The sequence below is a fragment of the Monodelphis domestica genome, chromosome 1 (genome assembly GCF_027887165.1).
Source record: "Monodelphis domestica isolate mMonDom1 chromosome 1, mMonDom1.pri, whole genome shotgun sequence".
NCBI classification, from domain to species: Eukaryota; Metazoa; Chordata; class Mammalia; order Didelphimorphia; family Didelphidae; genus Monodelphis; species Monodelphis domestica.
The window spans coordinates 457,935,734-457,954,171 of NC_077227.1; the positions used below are offsets into that span (position 1 = coordinate 457,935,734).

General features: G+C 42.6%; 1 protein-coding gene across 11 annotated transcripts in view; it reads right to left on the reverse strand.

Moving 5' to 3' along the window:
- The window catches only part of LOC100023014 (tyrosine-protein phosphatase non-receptor type substrate 1), a 73,892-nt gene that overhangs the window by 52,480 nt on the left and 2,974 nt on the right, over window positions 1–18,438 (reverse strand). The gene's annotated exons all lie outside the window — the stretch shown is intronic.

The following is an 18,438-nucleotide window of genomic DNA, read 5'->3' on the forward strand; positions in this document are numbered from 1 at the left end:
TAAGTGGCTCAGTGGATAGAGAGTTAGGCCTGGGGAAAGGACATCCCAGGTTCAAATCTGGCCTTAGACACTTCCTAGTTAAGTGACCCTGGGCAAGTCACTTTAACCTCAATACCTAGCTCTTTCCACTCTTGGTATCACCACCTTGGAATCAATACTTAATATAGATTCTAAAATGGAAGGCAAGGGTTTTAAGGGAAAAAAAAGGATGAAGGGGAAAATTTAGGCACTAGTAAAACAAAATATAGCAATAGTTTATTGTTTAAAGTTTACAAATGTTTTTTTCATGATACAGTAGGCAGGTAAAACAAGATGTAAAATGGACACTGGATTTGGAATCACAGATCTGGGTTCAAATTCTGACTGCTACTTATTACTTGTGTAACCTTGAGCTACAAGTTTCTCAACCTTAGGGGACTCAGTTGTCCCATCTGTAAGATGAGGGACTTGGCCTTGAGATTGCCTCTAAGGTGCTTTTCACCTTTGATGCTCATGATCCCTATTTCTTACTTTTAGATTTATTTTTTTTTTACCAATTACATGTAATAACAAATTGATTTCTATTTCTTACAAGAGAAAGCCAAGGGGTTCATAGGACAAAAGTGATTTGTCTGTCCACAGTGATCATCCCTGGGGCTGGTGACAGAGTTAAAACTCAGAACCGGTTCTAACTCCCAGGCCATTGGACTTGCCACTGTGGCATTTTGACAGAATCATAGCTTTGGGGTTGGAAGTCATGAGACCTTGGGTCATGGAGTTCAATCCCTTCATTTTACAGATGAGGAAAATGAGGTCCAGGGAAGATATGGGACTTGTTCAGGGTCACGCAGATAGTGTCAGAGCTAAGATTTAAACCTAGGTCCCCAGACTCTAAATCCATTGCATTGTACTTCCACCCTGACCCCTTATCTCAGATTTTTAAAATGATGATGCAGAATATAACCACCACCCCACAAATATGCCTAGGACTAATAAGAGAACTATTAGGATTATATAAGGAACAACTTGGTACGCTGGAAATAGCACTGAGCTTGGAAAACTTGAATTTGGAGTCAAGAGACCTGACTTCAAATGTTGTTTCTGTCACTTACTCTTTTTATGATTTGGGGGAAATTATTTACATCTCTAGAAGTCAGCTTCCTCGTTTGTGAAATGGGAAGACTGGAAAAGAGAGAGCAAGAAAGAAAGACAGATTTTGTGAGACATTTAGAAATGGAAAAAGAGAAAGGAAGAGAGTTAGAAGGAAAGAGAGAGGGGGAAAAGAAAGGGAGAGAGGAGAGGAAAAAAGATTGTATATACATGTATGAGATAGAGAGAAAAAGGAAGGGAGAATGGAAGACAGAAAAGAAGAGAAAGATGGAAAGAGAGAAATACAGAGGAGAGAAGGAAAGAGGGAAAAATAGGTTGTGTGGGTATGTGAAAGAGAGGAAGAGAAGGGAGGGTGAAGAGGATGAAGAGGGAAGGGAGAGAGAAAGGGAGAGAGAAAGGGGGAGAGAGAGAGAGAGAGAGAGAGAGAGAGAGAGAGAGAGAGAGAGAGTTAGCTTGTACACACATGCCATTATTGTTACTCATTTCATAACCAGAGCAGGAAGGGAAGCAGAGGGCAATACAGGGGGCATGTTGAGGCACAAGGATTCCCTAGAAAACCAAGATGCCCTATAGTATGGAAGCTACATATAACATGTTTTGTTGTCTAGTTATGTCAGTTGTGCCAGACTCTTCATGACCCTGTTTGGGGTTTTCTTGACAAAAATACTAGAGTGGTTTTGCATTTCTTTCTCCAGTTCATTTTACTGATGAGGAAACCTGAGTTCCAATTTCCACTTAGCCACTAACTCATCATGTCAAGTTGCATCTCCTTTCTGGGGTTCAGCTTCTTCTTCTACAAAAGGAAAGGGTTGAACCCCAAGGCTCTTTCTAGCTCTAACATCCTCCCCCCCCCCTTCCCTGGCTTCTTTATCTCTTCCAGACTTAGTTTTGTCAGGTTTAGGGATCCAAACTATAACATCCTCATGGAAGGAACTGAGTCGCCTACCATCTTTCCCTATATTTAAAAATAGTCTAGCATTTTCAGACACAGCCAATGTGGGAATTTGTTTTGCTTGACTGTGCATATTTTCCACAAGGATTTTATTTTTCTTTTTTTCAATGATGGGGGATGGGGACAGGGTAAGGAATTAGAGGAAGAGGGGCTAGCAATAGGACTGTCCACCCTAAAAATAAGGAGATCATGGAAGCATTTTTTTAATGCTCCAAAGCAAACAGAAAACCAGAAGGAAACAGAGAAACAGGACAGCTTTGAAAGTTACAAGTTGAATTTATGATCAACTGAAAAGGAAAAGTAAGCAGTATGTAATAGATTCACAATTTCGTTATAATTCTCTTTTTCTATTCAACTTTGTAAGTGGAAAAGCTTATTTTGTTTGGAATTTATTTTAAGAATAAGAAAATTTATATAAAAATCAATAGTATATTTAATATGAGAAAACTTAGGCTTTAAAGGTTTGGTGGGTTCACCTGTCAATCTGTAGGGCCCGGGTATCTTTTTTGCAGGGCAGCTGTTAAATGGCTGATTTCTCCAAAATTGGCCAATTTAGATGATCCACATCCTGTTTTGTTAATTTGGGTTTTTTATATTTTGCTAAATATTCATCTGCTTCTTTTAAGTTCTCACATTCATTAGCACAGAACTGCTCTATCTTCCCATGTTCTAAAATCTCTTCTAGTTCTAGTATTCTCTGTTCTATGGTCCAAGGTCCCTTCCAGTTCTAAGAGTTCATGAAATGCTAATCATTCTAGCACAGAATTGGTGACTTGCAAAATGCTAGGGTCCTAGACAATTCCTTAACTGATCAAATCCTTGGATCTCCAATGCCTTGTCTGTGGGTGCAAAAGAAGGATGAAACGCCTCAGAAAGGTAGTCCCATTCTGTTCCCAACAGTGTCTGGCTTGGAACGTGGCTCCCCAGTTTCTGTTTGGCTCTTTTGTTTAGGCCTGATAAACGAATCAGGCAGGGAATCAGTGGCTATATGGCCGATTCCACTTTGATTGCTAAAGTGTACAAACGGAAGTCTGTCAGTGTCAAGAATCTTGCATGTTGCAACAGGAGAACCTTCTAGAGGGTGCCCGGAAGGCTCTAACACCACCCAGTTGATGATAAAAGTTGGAGTGGCATAGGGATTTTTTTTTTTAGCTCTTCTCACACTCTTTCCACCAACTGTAGACAGATTTAGCCGGCTCAATTAATTAGCTAGTGTTTATAAAGTGTTTGAAGGTTTTTTTTTAAAAGCGCTACATAAGTGCCAAGTATTATTTTAATCTGTTTACCAAGGAAGGCTGGGGTTTTTTTCTCCCCCTCCCCTCCCTCCTTCTCTCTGTATGTTCTGTTTAGGGAAAGGCTTGTTAAAAATCCTCCATGTGGTGTTCTCAGTCGCTGAGCTCTCACTATCAAACCAAACCCCACGATTTCCCATCTCATCCCAGGGTCTTGGCAGGGAGAGCCTCTGCTACAGAGGTCTTCAAATTAGCTGGTGGAGGGACCCAGCAGCGAGCAGGTTTGGCCTTCTGTTCTCATTTCCCATAATCCTCATGGTGTCCCTCTCTCATGGGTCCACATCCCTCACTGCTAAAATAATGAAGCTAAAACTTATGTTTCCCGAAAACCAGACTCACACAGGATGGGCATCTCACTGACACTTCTGTTGAGACTGGGAGCCGGTCCCGTCTCCATAGAAGCACCACAGTGTGCGGAGGAGCTCTCAAAGCACCCTATTGAAAGGGACTGGGTTGGATGCCTCCAATGGAAGAGATCACACAATGAACACCAAAGGGAAAACGGGGTGAGGGGGGATGGAACACCACCTCGGAGACTAAGGAAACTCAAAGAGCTAAAGGGAAATAGGAGACCAAGGTGGGCATTCTGCCCAACAACTCAGCTGGACTTGGAGAGTGCCCAAGGGTTTAAGGCCTACAGGATCTAGAACCAACATCTCCAAGGCCCAGTTTCACTCCCATCTCCTCAGAGGTACTCTTCCTAACCATTCCTTCCCATAGGAATATCTTCCTCTTCTGAATGCATAATATTCATGGAACTAAAAGCAGTTCAGGGGCAGCTAGATGAAAGGAATAGTGGATAGACTCCTGGGTCTGAAGTCAGGAAAACTCATCTTTATGAGTTCAAATCTAGCCTCAGATATTTACTGTGCGATCCTGAGAAAGTCACTTTACTCTGTTTGCCTGTTTTCCCATCTGTAAAATGAGCTAGAGAAGGAGATGGCAAATCACTCTAATATCTTTACCAAGAAAACACCAGATAGGGTCATGAAGAGTCAGGCATGACTAAAACAACTGAATAACAACAATAAAAAACAGTTTGGGCAGTCAAAGAGTATTGGATTTAGAGTCTGAGGCCCAAGGTTCAAATCCTGCACCTGACATTGATTAGCTGCATGCCACCTTGGGCAAGTCTCTGGACATCAGTTACCTCATGTATAAAATGAAGAATCCAGAGAGGAGATATTTTGATTGTATAAACAGTATTTATTAGCTATGTTACCTTGGGTAAGTAATTTCCCTTTTCTGGGTCTCAGTTTCCTTATATGTGGGAGTCTGACCAGGTGATTTCAAAGTCCTTTCCAATTCTGACATTCTATGAGTCAATGCTGATTAAAAGAATGAATGAAACCTGTACTTCCCACAGAATATAACCTTTACACTTTGGGGCCCAAGTAGTCTGCATTTATGGCCACCAGGGTTAATGCACTGACTTGATCTGATGGGAACAAGGCTTGAGTTTCCATGCAAGATCAATAGTTTAAATAGAGTAGCCTCAGAGGCTTTGGCTGGATAATACCGCTCTGCTTTCCTGCTGTAGCTCTCCCCATGAGGCGGCTCAGCAGAGCAAGGAGCAAGAGAGGACATCATGGAATCATTACAGGATCTCAGAGCACCAAGGACTTCAAAGGCTTCTCAGGCAAACAAGAAGCCCCATATAAGGCAGTAGTAATAAATAGCATTGATTTAATGCAGCACATTTCCTAAAGCACTTTATATACAAATACCCCCCAGGAGGTAGAGAAGATTATTATCCTCATTTTACAGAAAAGGACACTGAGGCAAGGGTCTTTGGTGGGATTTGAATTCAACTCTTCCTCATTCAAGTTTAGCACCCCCATTCAATACAACACAAATGGTCACTTAACCTTTGAAGACCCCAAACCTACTACTTCCTTGCTGTTGTTTAGTGTCTTACTCCTTATGACCCCTTTTAGGGTGTTTTTGCCCAACTGTCTCCAGGGTGAGTCTTGTCTGACTCTTCGGGACCCTATCTGGGGTTTTCTTGGAAAAGATACTAGCATGGTTTGCTGTTTCCTCCTGTAACTCACTCTATGGATGAAGAAACATACTGCAGTGGTTCACCATTTCCTTCTCTAGTTCATTTTACAGATGAGGAAACCAAGGCAAATGGGGTTAAGTGACTTGCCGAGGATCACACAGCTAATGCCTAAGGCTGGATTTGAAGTCAGAAAAATGAGTTTTCCTGACTCCAGTAGGAACTCTACCCACTGCACCAAGGCAGGCCATTCACTAAACTTTAATTATTGGGCAGTTTTTCCTAAATTTGCCTCTTTTGCCCAACTTCCTCCAGGGTGAGATATGATGACAGGGAGATGGCCCACACCCCCATTCCTTTCCACACCTGCCCATAGGTGCCTAACATTAGCTCAATAGAAAATGTACAGGAAGGAAAGTCAGAAGTCTTGGGTTCTAGTCTTGACTCCTAACACTAACTTACTGAATGACTGTGGGTGATTCTCTTCTATCTAGGCCTCCAGTGAAGAGTTTGTTCTGGGCTCCCTTCTGGCTCTGACACTTGGGTTTTATAGATGTTCCTATATTCAGGGATAAAGTTCTTCACTCGCCACTTAGAAAACCAGATGAAAAATTCAAATACTCCTGGGAGAAGGAAATTCAAGACTGGAATTCACATTGAGATATACATAACTAGTAGCAGATCCTTTTTCAGGCATAGAAGAGGAAGGCAGAAAAGATTTAGATGAGGGAAGGGAGCAGGTAAGGTAGTGAAGACATTCTGGCATGCCCTGGGAATGGCAGTGAAAAAGAATACAACTGGTAAAGTCATAGAATGTCAGAACCAGATGACCCCACTGGACCATCTTACAAAAAAGGAAACTGAGGCCCAGATCCCACAGCCAATCAGAGATATTGGTCGGATTAGGGACCAGGGCTTCAGATTCCCAGATGGGGCTTTTCTCATCCTACGACTCTCCTCATCTCTTAGCTCTACCACCTGCTGTAGCAGAGGACTTTGGGAATGGCTGTCCATGCCCCATGCCAGGTTACCTGCATCAGATTAACTTGGAAGCTCTTCCTCCCATTGGGAAGCTGCTATGTAGGAACAGTACGAAAGCCAGCCCCAAATGCTTTTCTGTGCTCATTAGCTAAGCTGGCCTCAATCCAGTCCTGCTGGAGAGTGATTCACAGAGGTATACCTCCAAGTGAGATAGTATGAGGAGTTCATGTTTGAATCTGTTCTACCCAAGAACTCTGCCCCGGCAGTACCTGGTGGCTGACTGCCCCTTTCCTGTGTGTTAGGAGTCTGCGGGGCTCCTTCTGGGATAGCACTGTGGGCAAGTGAGTCATTTCTTTTATGTTCCTGGGAGAAGTAGTTCCCTTGTGAGAAATCCCTTCCTGTCTCTGGGCCTCTGTTTTTCTGTCTCAAAAAGAATCCGGTTGAATTAGGTTACTAGCATTTACTTTAGAGTTCTCACAATGTTTCTTATAGTTTACCTCGCAAGCACTCAGTGAGGGAGGGGCTAATATTATCCACATTTTACCGATGAGGAAACTGAGGCTGAAAGAGGGTCACCCAGCTAGGAAGTGTCTGAGGCAGCATTTGAATTCCTCCACTTTAAGTCTGTTTATTCCAAGCCTAATCTATTTACTGGTGTCACCTAGCTACCTTCTAGGGGTCATCCTAGGGTCTCTGTGTTCTGACGTTCTGATGGACTACACCAGCCAAAAGCTAATGTTCTACCTAGTATCTCCAATAATCTAAAGCATGTGCATGTGTGGGACTGAAGCAAGTCACCAAGCATCAAGGGCTTCTGTTGAAAACTGACGTTGGCTCATTTCTTGGATTCCTGTCTGAGAAGAGACGTGTTCCAGAGACCTTGCCTGTATCTAGCCATAGAGAAAGCTGCTGGAGAAGATCCTGCCCCCTCTTGCTTGCTCAGAATAACCACCCAAGGGTCAATAATGGCTGATAGCCTGCTTGCTAATCTTGGGACTTTTTTTTTTAAACCTTCCATCGTAGAAACAATACTAAGTATGGGTTCCAAGGCAGAAGAGCAGTAAGGGCTAGGCAATGGGGGTTAAGTGACTTGTCCAGGGTAACACAGCTAAGAGGTTACACTGAGGCCACATTTGAATCCAGGACTCCCAACTCCAGGACTGGCTCTCTATCCATTGAGCCACCTAGTTCCCCCGACTCTTGGGATTCTTTAACAAAGGACATTAGGGCCTTTCCCTCAACTTAATGCTATGTCAGAAGAGACCTGGTTTTGAATACCAGCTCTGCTGCTAACCCAGCTGTGTAACTCTAGATAAGTGATTTTTTTTTGGTCTACACCTCAGGTTCCCTACTCTGTAAAATGGGAATAACGACCGTCACACAACCTACTTCACGAGATTGATGTGAGCAAAGTGTTTTATAAAATGTCAACCAAAATAGCAATTCAAGCAATTATTAGCCAAGCTCACCAAGGGCCCTTCCTCCAAGCAACCAAAGCCCTTCTAACTTATTATTCCCCTTGGGGAATGAATGGATGAGTAGTTTGGTAGTGGAGAAAAATAAAAGGACCTAGTGGTGGCAGCAGCTATCATCCTGCTCCTGAGCTGGCATTAATGGGAAATCACTCGGGGAAATCGACATATACCACTTTAAAACTGTGAAGTGAACAGACAAGCTTACAGTGAATGATAATGCTGGGGATAGTGCGGGCGCAGGTGCGGGGAGCTTGCAAAAGAGACACTCTAGCTTTAGATAGTCACACCTGTCCTGGTTTCAGAGAGAGCTTCCTGGTTACCGCCCTGCAAACCCAAAAGCTCGGAGCCAGGCATCTCAGTCATCATTCCAGGCCCTGCTCTCACACCTCCTCGGAAGCCTTCCCAGAGTCCTCCAGCTGCAAATGACATCTCCTTCATGTGCTCTGGCAGTAAACACCCCGTCCTCCTTTTATGCAGGAATCTTATTCTGAGCTGTTGTGTTGTGTTTTACCAGAGCTGTGGTGTCATTGGCATGGGGAGTTTCTGGGGAGGAACTTTCTCTGACAGTAAGTAACGAAGGGCACCTTTTCTGCTGAGGAGAGGTTCAGAGAGTTGCCTGGAGGTATACTGAGACTTTAAGGGAGGGTCACACTGCCAGGATGCATCCAGGGTGATGTGTGAACTCAGGTTTTCCTGATTCAGAGGTTTGGCTTGTTTTCCATCATGCTACAAAGTTTCACTCTCAAATTGAGATCGTCTTTAAAGGTGTTTACATTGGACTGTTGGTTCCACATCTTCACCAAGAACTGGGTCTTAGTTAAACTTTGTATCTTTGTATCTCCCTGACTTGTAACACAATAAGTCAGAGAGCTTGAGCTATGCTGCTGCCTTGGGCTGACCTGCCCCAAGTCAGGGGGATGGACAGGAAGAGACTAGGTCTTACCCTCAGGGCTCCCCCTGCATTATACCAGTCATTCTCAGCACAGATGGTTTGGGAGTCCCTTTTTACCTTTGAGGAAAAGCTCGCAGATATCTCGACATTCCAGAAAGAAGAAAAATGACTTGAAATCACAGGGAAAAAAATTCAAGTCTCATCAGAACTGGACGATCACCGAGTCTAATGTCTTCATTTTACAAAAAACAGAAATTGAGTTCAGAAAGAGTGACTTGCTCAAGCTCACACTGCTAGTAAGTGGTAGAACAGGGCCAAAATTCAGTTCTTCTGACTCAAAATCAAGGTTTATACTATGCTGCCTCATTTACAGGAAGCCTACGTAAGTTATAACAATAGCAGTAATAAGGGATTGGAGAAGCTAGGCAGCTCATCAGATAGAAAGCCAGGCCTGAGAAATGGGAGGTCCTGGGTTCAAATTTGGCCTCACATACTTCCTAGCTATGTGACTTTGGGCAAGTCACTTAACCCAGCCCTTACCACTCTTCTGCCACCTGGTGCTGATTCTAACACAGAAGGTAAAGTTTAAAAAAACAAACAAATTAAATTGTAGGATTGGTATAGACTAAATTAAAGTTATTGCTATTGTGATGTGATACATTTAGGACAGTTAGCATCCCCAAATTATCCCCAGTGTATAGATAGAGAAGCTAAGGGCAAGGAAGATTAAATGACTTGTTTTGGAGTGACCCAGTACTGATTTCTTAGGGATTGAGTCTGGACCCACAGCTTCTTTGGTTCAAGGGATCCCTAGAACATTCCCTCTTTCAAAGTAAATTTTCTGTGATTTCTAGTCTTTGCTTGGCCCTGAGGTGATTTATCCACAGTCACAAAGTCAGTATGAGTCAGAGGCAAGACCTGAACCCAAGGCTTTTGGCTCTGATGCCAGTGATTTAGCCACAACACCACTTTACCTTTCAAAAAAAAAAAAACAATTTTAACATTTCTTTAAGGTGCTTTCCTTAAACTCTTTTCTCCCCCAAACTTTGAGAAATAGGTAATCTAAATATTACTCTTATTTCACAGATGAGGAAACTGAGATTTAGAGAAATGAAATTATTGGCACCCAGCTAATAAGCATCAGAACCAACTTTCATAATCAGATATCTTGCCTGGGTCAAGTTCATTACTCTAATCCAGAGGCATCAGACACACAGCCCTCGGGCCCCATGCTGTCTGAGTGCAGCCAGACCCAAATTGAAATGTAATTGGGAAATACTTCACAAAATAAATAAAAATGCAATGAGACCCATCGATAATGTTAATACCACCTAGTTTTCTAAGTCAATACGCAGCTTGCAAGGATCTAGATGTACCTTTTAGTGGTGCTGTTTCCATTTGAGTTTACTATCACTGGTCTAAACTACCTGGCTTAATAATTCTATACTTCGAGGCATATCACATGTGCAATTGTGCCCATGTCTCACATGCGCAAAATCAACTACAAGTGTGTTGTACCCATAAGAACAGAACTATTAAGCCAGCCATAGTGGTAAGCACAGCCAGCTAGTGCAGCGAGTATCATGCCGAGTCTGGAATCAAGAAGACTCAGCTCCCTAAGTTCAAATGTGGCCTCAGATACTTACTAGTTCTTTGACCCTGGACAAATCACTTAACCTTTTTTTGCCTCAGTTTCACCATCAGTAAAATGAGTTTTCTTTGCCAAGAAAAGTCCCCAAAGTAAGGTCACAAAGTCTGACATGACTGAAACAACTCAACAACAAAATTCTGTACAACTGGGGGAAAAGTTGTTGTCTTTCTGTTTTTGAAGAGGCCCAATGACATCACAAGGTGACATCTTTACTTGAATGTGAATTGGATTTAAATGAAGCAGAGTTGACTGGTCATCAGTGTCTCTCTCTAATCCAGTCAGTGAAGTCCAGTGGCAAGACAAAAGGGTGAAAAAGTGCTGGACCCAGGGATCTGTGTGTGAATTCTAACTATGGCCCTAACTATTTGGGTATCCAGTACAAAATTTTACCACTGTCCAAGTCAAAAAGAACTAGAAAGGTGGTAGAACCCCCATTTCAATCTAATCTACTCTTTCCCCAGTCTAAATATTCTACAGTGAAACCTATTCATCATAAAGGGGAAAGAACCTTGTATTTGGAGTCAAGAGAGAGCCGAGTTCAAATCTCACCTCTGTCACTGTCACTACCTCTATAACCACAAGCAAATTTGCCAGAAACTTGTTAAAACCTAAATGAACTGAGTCAGGATGAAGTGAGTAGAACCAGCAAAATAACTGATATGATAAGGACAATAATTGTAAACAAAAACAACTTTGAAAGACTTGGGAATCCTGATTAATGCAATGGTGAACCATTATTACAGAGGACCAGTCATAAAGAATGCGCTATCCACATCATGACAAAGAAGTGATGGACTCCAGATGTAGAAACACATTTTCAGATACAATGTGGGAGAGTTTGGATTTTTTGCTTGTAGGGATAGTGTTACGATGATTTTGTTTTTCTCCCTCTTTCCCTCTCCCCTTCACTCCCCCCCAATGATTGGATGGGGGGAGTTGAGATAGTGAGGAGGGGAAGAAAAGAGGGTCAATAAGGCATTTTTTCAAAAGGCAGAGAACAGAAAGGCAGCCATAAAGAAGCACAGACAAACAGGACAGCCTTGAAAGATTAATCTTAAATATTTAAAAAGAAAAGCAAGCTGTACAAAATAGAAAGCTCCCATTTCATGCACAAACCCTCTTTTTCTGTTCCATGGACATGGAAATTCCCATTTGATTTGGTATTTGTTAAATTCTAAATAAAAATAATATTTTTAAAAGTCACTTGACCTCTCAGATGCCTCGGTTCCCTCATCTGAAAATTGGAGATAAGAATTCCTACCTTACAGGGTTGTTGTGAAGTTCAAATGAGATCAAAATGCTTTGTAAAAACCTTAGTGTTTTAGTTATGACTATTGTTGTTTTTGTCAGTGAGAGGAGCAGTCTGTTATGTGGAGTTGGTATGAGATCATGGAAAGAATACTGGAGTAGTTGTCAGGAGACCTGGGTTTAATTTAATTCCAGTTCAGTGACTAAGCAATTGAGTAACATTAAGTAAGTTACTTCTTCTCTCTGGGCCTCAGTTCCCTCCCCTGTAAAACAAGGCAGCTGGACTAGATGGTTTTCAAATCTCTTCCATTTTTGCTGTTCTCTCTTCTAGGGCCCAGCACCTTCCAACTCCAACACTGTGATTCTATGTGAGTCATAGTTAGGCTCTCAGAACTCTGGTCAGTCTAAGTTCTGTGATTACCACCCACCTGTCTCCACAATCTTTCCTAGCTCCAAAGTTCATTGCTCATTCAGAGATTCCAATTTACCTCCCTGACATGCCCACCTGATCTTATCTTCTAGCCTGTGGCTGTAAACGTTGGCCATCCACCATGCTGATGCTCAAAACTGATGTGCTAGAAAATTTTACAGACATAAAGAACCAATCCTACATCATTTCCAACTTCCACCTCAGCTATTTTGCATCCCTCTGGACTAGGGGCCTGGCAGGGAAAATATATCTTGTAATAGGCTCAGCAAGGATGTTCTGTCCCAGGAACCCTGGAAGTTAACAGGAAAGCAGTTTCGGCTGTGAAAATAAATGTTTCCTTCATAGTTGCATGGATCTGGAACTAGTTATGGTTCTCTTGTTCTGTGATAGTAACACTTCTCAGAAGAACTCCAGGGATTACTTGGTGCCCTCTGCCCCATTTCACTGATCAACAGGAACATTGAAAGAAATATGCAGAGGAAGCAAGAATTCAGCTAACCTTAGGGACCTTGATTTCCTCATTGGAAAAATGAGGGTATTGAACTAGATCTCTGAGGTTCCTTCCAGGTCTGAAATTTTATATTCTAAAATTCTATTTTCCAAAATCCCTCCTTCATGGGGTCTAAAGCTGAAAAGGACTTCAAAAGCTATCTGGTCCAATCTCTTAATTTTATAGATGAGGAAACTGAGGTCAAGAAATAGAAGTGGGGGGCAGCTGGGTAGCTCAGTGGATTGAGAACCAGGCCTAGAGACAGGAGGTCCTAGGTTCAAATCCGGCCTCAGCCACTTCCTAGCTGTGTGACCCTGGGTAAGTCACTTGACCCCCATTGCCTAGCCCTTACCACTCTTCTGCCTTGGAGCCAATACACAGTATTGACTCCAAGACGGAAGGTAAGGGTTTAAAAAAAAAAAGAAATAGAAGTGACTTTGTCCCTTGTACAAGAGGATCTGTACATGAGACTACAGATCTCTATTATGTACTGTTTTCTTTCTTTTTGAGTATTTAAGATCAAAGTTTCAGAACTATCCTGCTTGTTTGAGCTTCTTTCTGACTTTCTTTCTGTTCTCACCTTTAAACAAAAGTATCAGAGGTGAGATTTGAACTCAGGACCTCTGACTTTAGAGCCCACGTGTTTTCCCATATACTACTTTATCTGACAGTCTGAATTCCAAGATCTATTTTAATTCTGACAATCTATGTATCAAAATCTCTTCTAGGGGCGGCTAGATGGCACAGCAGATAAAGATCCAGGCTGCAGATGGGAGGTCCTGGGTTCAAATCTAGTCTCAGATACTTCTAGCTGTGTGACATTGAACAAGTCACTTAATCCTATTTGCCTAGCCCTTGCTCTTCTGTCTTAGAATTGTTACTAGGACAGAAAGTTAGTGTTATTAAAAAATAATAAAAATTAATTCAAAAAATTTCTTCAAATTCTAATATTTGAATCTAAAAATAGTTGGTGGTACAATGTGTAGAGCACTGGGCCTGGAGTCAGGAAGCTCTGAATTCATGTTCAGCTTCAGATACTTACTGGCTGTGTGACTCTGGAAAAGTCACTTGACCTCTGCCTCAGTTTCCTCAACTGTAAAATGAGAATAGCAATGGCACCAACCCTGCAAGTTGTTGTGAGAATCAAATGGGACAATATTTGTAAAAAGCACTTAGCACAGTGCTTGGCACATAGTAAGAATGCTTATTCTTTCCCCTTCCCTGTGTTGTGTGCCCTAGTATCTCTTTCCACTTTAAAGTTTCGTGTTCTTATGGCCCTCTCAGCTCTAATACTCTACAAATGCATACCTTGCCAAATCGGCCATCTACTTCATCCACATTCATCCAGGAGATATGTGGAAGAAGGATCTAAGGATCATAAATTAGGAGCCAAGAGGGAGTTCAGCGGTTATCTAGTCCAAACCCCTGGTTTTGAAGCTGAGGAAATTGAGATCCAGAGAGGTTAAGGCAGAACCAAAACTCAAACCCATATCCCAACTCTAAAGGCGATATTCTTTTATTGTACCACATCACCTCTGACCACTTTAAGAATATCTTGGCGTTGGAGAGACTTCAGAGGACATCTAGTTTAATCCCAATCTGATTAAGAATCCTCTCTACAACATCCTTGATGAGAGGGCATTCAGTCTCTCTGCTTCAGTTCTTCCAGTGACAAGGAACTTACTCCCTATGAAGACAGCTTACTTTCTTGCTAATAACTCTGATTACTAGGAAAGCCTTCCTCTAGAGAAGCCAAAATCACCCTTCACTTGACAGTGGCATATAGCTAAACTACGTCTGCCAGGACTCAGCTCAGCTCTCCCACCCCAACAGCAGGAAAGCTACAGAAACATTTTTTTTAAGCCTAGAAACTTACGGTTTGGGCATGTTAAAAAAACAACTCAAAACAAAAAAAGACCCTCGGCCCAAGATTCCACATAAGAAAATAACCTGTCGCTCTCGGCAATGCAAAGCAATGAGAACACAAGCTTGTTGGATCCATGTAACACTTTTAGAACTCCCTTCCTCCTCATCCACCTCCTCGCCATCTGCTGGAAAGGGCACAGAGAAACTACAGGAGGAAGATTCCAGCTTCAGTTTCCCAAATTCCCCACAATGCTAGGACTCCTGGTAAAAAAATCAGCTCTGGCCTGGGCCTGGGGCTCCCTTGTCAATGGGCTGGCTATGGTTAAGTTACACTCGATGTATTATTCATACAGGCCAAGGGTCTGTCACTGTTTCCATGATCAGCTGGGGATTTCAGAGAAATGAACTGTAACTTAGTCATAAAACGTTGCCCTGAGCTGAAACCCCTTCTATGAAGCCGCAATCACAGGGATTCCATGAATATCCTCCCCAGCACCCCAAACTCTGATGCATTTTCAATTAGAGATATTTGCCAGTGCTCAACCCAGAGGACCACTGTACTTCAGAGCCAAGAATCCCAAACCTTCATCCCAGCTCTGTCACCAACAGTTAAAGTAATTTACATCTACCACAAATGGAATGAAATAATGCACTTTAGAAACTATCCGGATCATTTGACAGGAGGAATCTGAGGTCTAGAGAGAGACAGGAATTTGCCCAAGATCACATAGTAAGTCAGGGACAGGACTAGAACCCATGTCTCCCAACTCCCAATTCAACCATCTTTCTATTGTGCCTCTATATTCAGAACCCAAGGGTCAGAACTAGAAGGGTCCTTAGAGATCATCTGGAGCTGCCCCCTTGTTGCAGATGAGGAAACCGAGTGCCAGAGAGTAGAGCCCAAGGTTATACAATAGCATCACCAGAATTTAACTCAACAAAGTTCTCCTCAATCCCATCCCCAATCCAGGCTCTTTCCTCTAGGTTACAGGACTGGGATCAGCCTTAGAAGGATTCAGCAATGAATAGCTAATGATTGAAAGGCATTCAAAAACCATCAACGCTCATTACATCATCATGATAAAAAAATATACTCCATTGGTTTAAAAGAGCCTCTGACACACATCAGTGGTAAAAATCTTCTTTCTATGAAAGAGGAAGTGAAATGAAGTCCAAGGCGTATGCAAAGTTGCGTTAGTAAAATGTCATAATACTTAGGAAAGGCTAAGGGTGATTGGAAAAACCAAATCACCACCTACCAGCTGGATCACAACTCTTAGGTCACAGAACAGAGAATCTTATAACTGGCAGGAACCCAGGAACATTGGACAAGAGACCAGCAAGCGTGGCAGAAAACAGAGTATTGAAAGACAGGGAGTTAAATCATAAAAACCAAATACCCAGGGATCCCTAACCTGTCCATGGTTGCCTAAGAGGTCTGGAGAGATTAGATGGGAAGGGGCTACTGCTCAGGACCCATATTTCCATTAGCTAGAGGAAGAAAACGAGGCTGAGAGAAACTGCCCAAGTTCACACAGGTAAAAATAGGGAGATAGCAGGTCACTGAAGAGTCACTAGGCTGGGATTTGGAACTGTTCAATCCCCAACATTCAGCCTTGGGAACCCCAGGGAACAGGAAAATGGAAATCCTTTTTTTGCGCTACCACATGAGGGTTGCTGCTGGTTTGGACATTTTGGTTCTTAGAACAAAGTTCATCTATATCTCCTTAGAACCTTTCCTTTTGCATTTTTAAGAGTTGAATTTATCTCAAAAGCACCACTGCCTTTCCCAAATTTCATATGCTGAGCCCCCAGTAAGCCTAGGACATGTGATCCTAAGAGGCAGGAATCACATGATCACACTATTTTCAAGCGGTAATGGCAGGTTCTGCATCAGACACCAGCAGTCATTCATTTAGAAGCTGCTTTCCAAATGAGACATTTTATAGTTTCTCATTTGAACAAACCCAATTTCCAACAAAGATTGTTTGCCTGCTCCATCCCACTTCTACAGCCCCCTAGTCCAGTCCCCTTTTCTTGCCCTCTCATAAATTCACTGAACCAATGAATGTCAGAGCTGAAAGGGATCTGAGCTGTATCAGAGTCCCTGAGCCCCCCTTACTCCCACCCCTGCCTTTGTTTTTTGAAGAAGGAAACCCGAGGCTTAGAGTAGGGGTTGGATTTTCCTGACTACTAAGTGGGAGAGTTACAATTTGAACCCAGCTCTTCAAACTCCAATGTTATTCCCACTATCTCATGCTTCATCCGCTCCCAGACTTGGATCAATTGCAAAGAAATGAATCTGTGAGTCAGCCAAACCAGGTGAATTCTGTGCACCCACCCAGTCAGAAGGGAATCCCCTGCATTGCTCAGAGGTTCAGGGTTTGCATCCTGGGCTTAGTCCAAAGAAAGGAAGATACTGACAATGGGGAGAGGTGAGTTATAGTGCCCTTGCCTTAGAGGTAAAAATAGACAGTGACCGTCCAACCCCCTCAGTCCCATTCATCCTCTTCAGCAGAGAAATTTATCCTCTGTGAAAAGAATTAAGGCTCAAAAGATTTATTTATTGTAACGTTCATGCAGCCCCCTCCAGTTTCCACTTTCTCAGACTATTGATGCTGAATGGATTGGAACGGGAGTTTTATGATTTAATCTTTGCCAGTTTATAGATTGTTTTTATAGGCAAAGAAGGGAAGATTTGCTAGAAGGCTGTCACAAGAGAGGGGTGTTAGTATTCCAAGCAATGGTCACCCAAAATAAACAGGCAGCCAGTCTTAACACTTGTTAATCAGTGTCACTGTCTGCTTGGCAGAACCAGATATATCCAAACAGAGAAAGATCTGGAAGGAGAAACCCATGAGGCCCAAGGTTTAAAAATCTACCTTGGCTAAGCGTGCCCACTCAGGAAAATGAACAAGTGGTGGCTAAGGAAGAATCACATCCTTTCCAGCCTCCGGAAAAGGATGGTCAGAGAGATAGTTAGATCGTAATTCATGAATTTCTAGGGCACATCTGGCCAGCTTGGGAAAGGTCAGATTTGAGATGTAATTCACCAGGGTGACATGAAATATACAAATGCTTCAAGTCTTCCTTCCTCTCAGCATTGGCTCAGTTACAACCTCTTGAAATGACAGTGGGGGTGGCCAGAGCAGAAGGATATCATCTCTGTGGTACAATGGAAATAAAGCTGGATATGGAGTCAGAGGCCCTGGGTTCGGTTCTCCCACTTACTACAGGTGAGACTCTGGGAGAGTTACAACCCTTCTGGGAGTTAGTCTTTTCATCTGTAAAAAGAGTGGGGGTTCCACTAAATGGCTTCTATGATCTCTTCTAGTTCTTACTTTATGATCCCCGGATCCCCTTGCTTTTAACTAACTCCATTCTCCATCAGTATATGCATGGAATAGAAAGACAGAGGGAGAAGTGGCAGAGGTCCCCTCAATGCAGAAAGTTGGAAGGCACTGTACAGACAGATCTAAATCTCCCTTCTTCTCCTCCTCAGGGCCTGGGATTGCTGCTTATTACAACACATTGCAGATTCAATGGGTCCCCAAACAGTAACGGTGTCAAGATTAGAGCACTAGTTCTAAAGTAGAACAGTCAGAGTTCAAATTCAGCCTATGACCTTGGACAAGTCACAGAATGCCCTTCAGCCTCAGTTTCCCTCATCTGTAAAATGAAGACACTAGACTGGATGGCCCCTATGGTCATTTTCAACTCTAACTTCATTGTCCTATGATTCTTTACCCTTACCAAATGTGCTTTAGTAAGCCCCATTCCCTGCTCTGCATGAACCCCTTTGGGGTGGGGGAAGTACCCTTGTTTTTAAAAGGTTTGCGTCAGGAATTATAACATACTTCTTGGCTTGGGATTAAAGAATATACATCAAGAGAAACAGGCCATATTCTTAGACCGACCATATACCAACAACATGTTATAATACTTGAGCAGATGCTTAGAATGTTAGGTCTGAGAAGGATTTTGGCAAATAGAACACAGGCTATTAGAGCTGGAAAAAAACCTCAGAACATGCAACACAGAATGTGTCAAGACTGAAAGCACCCTTAGGATAC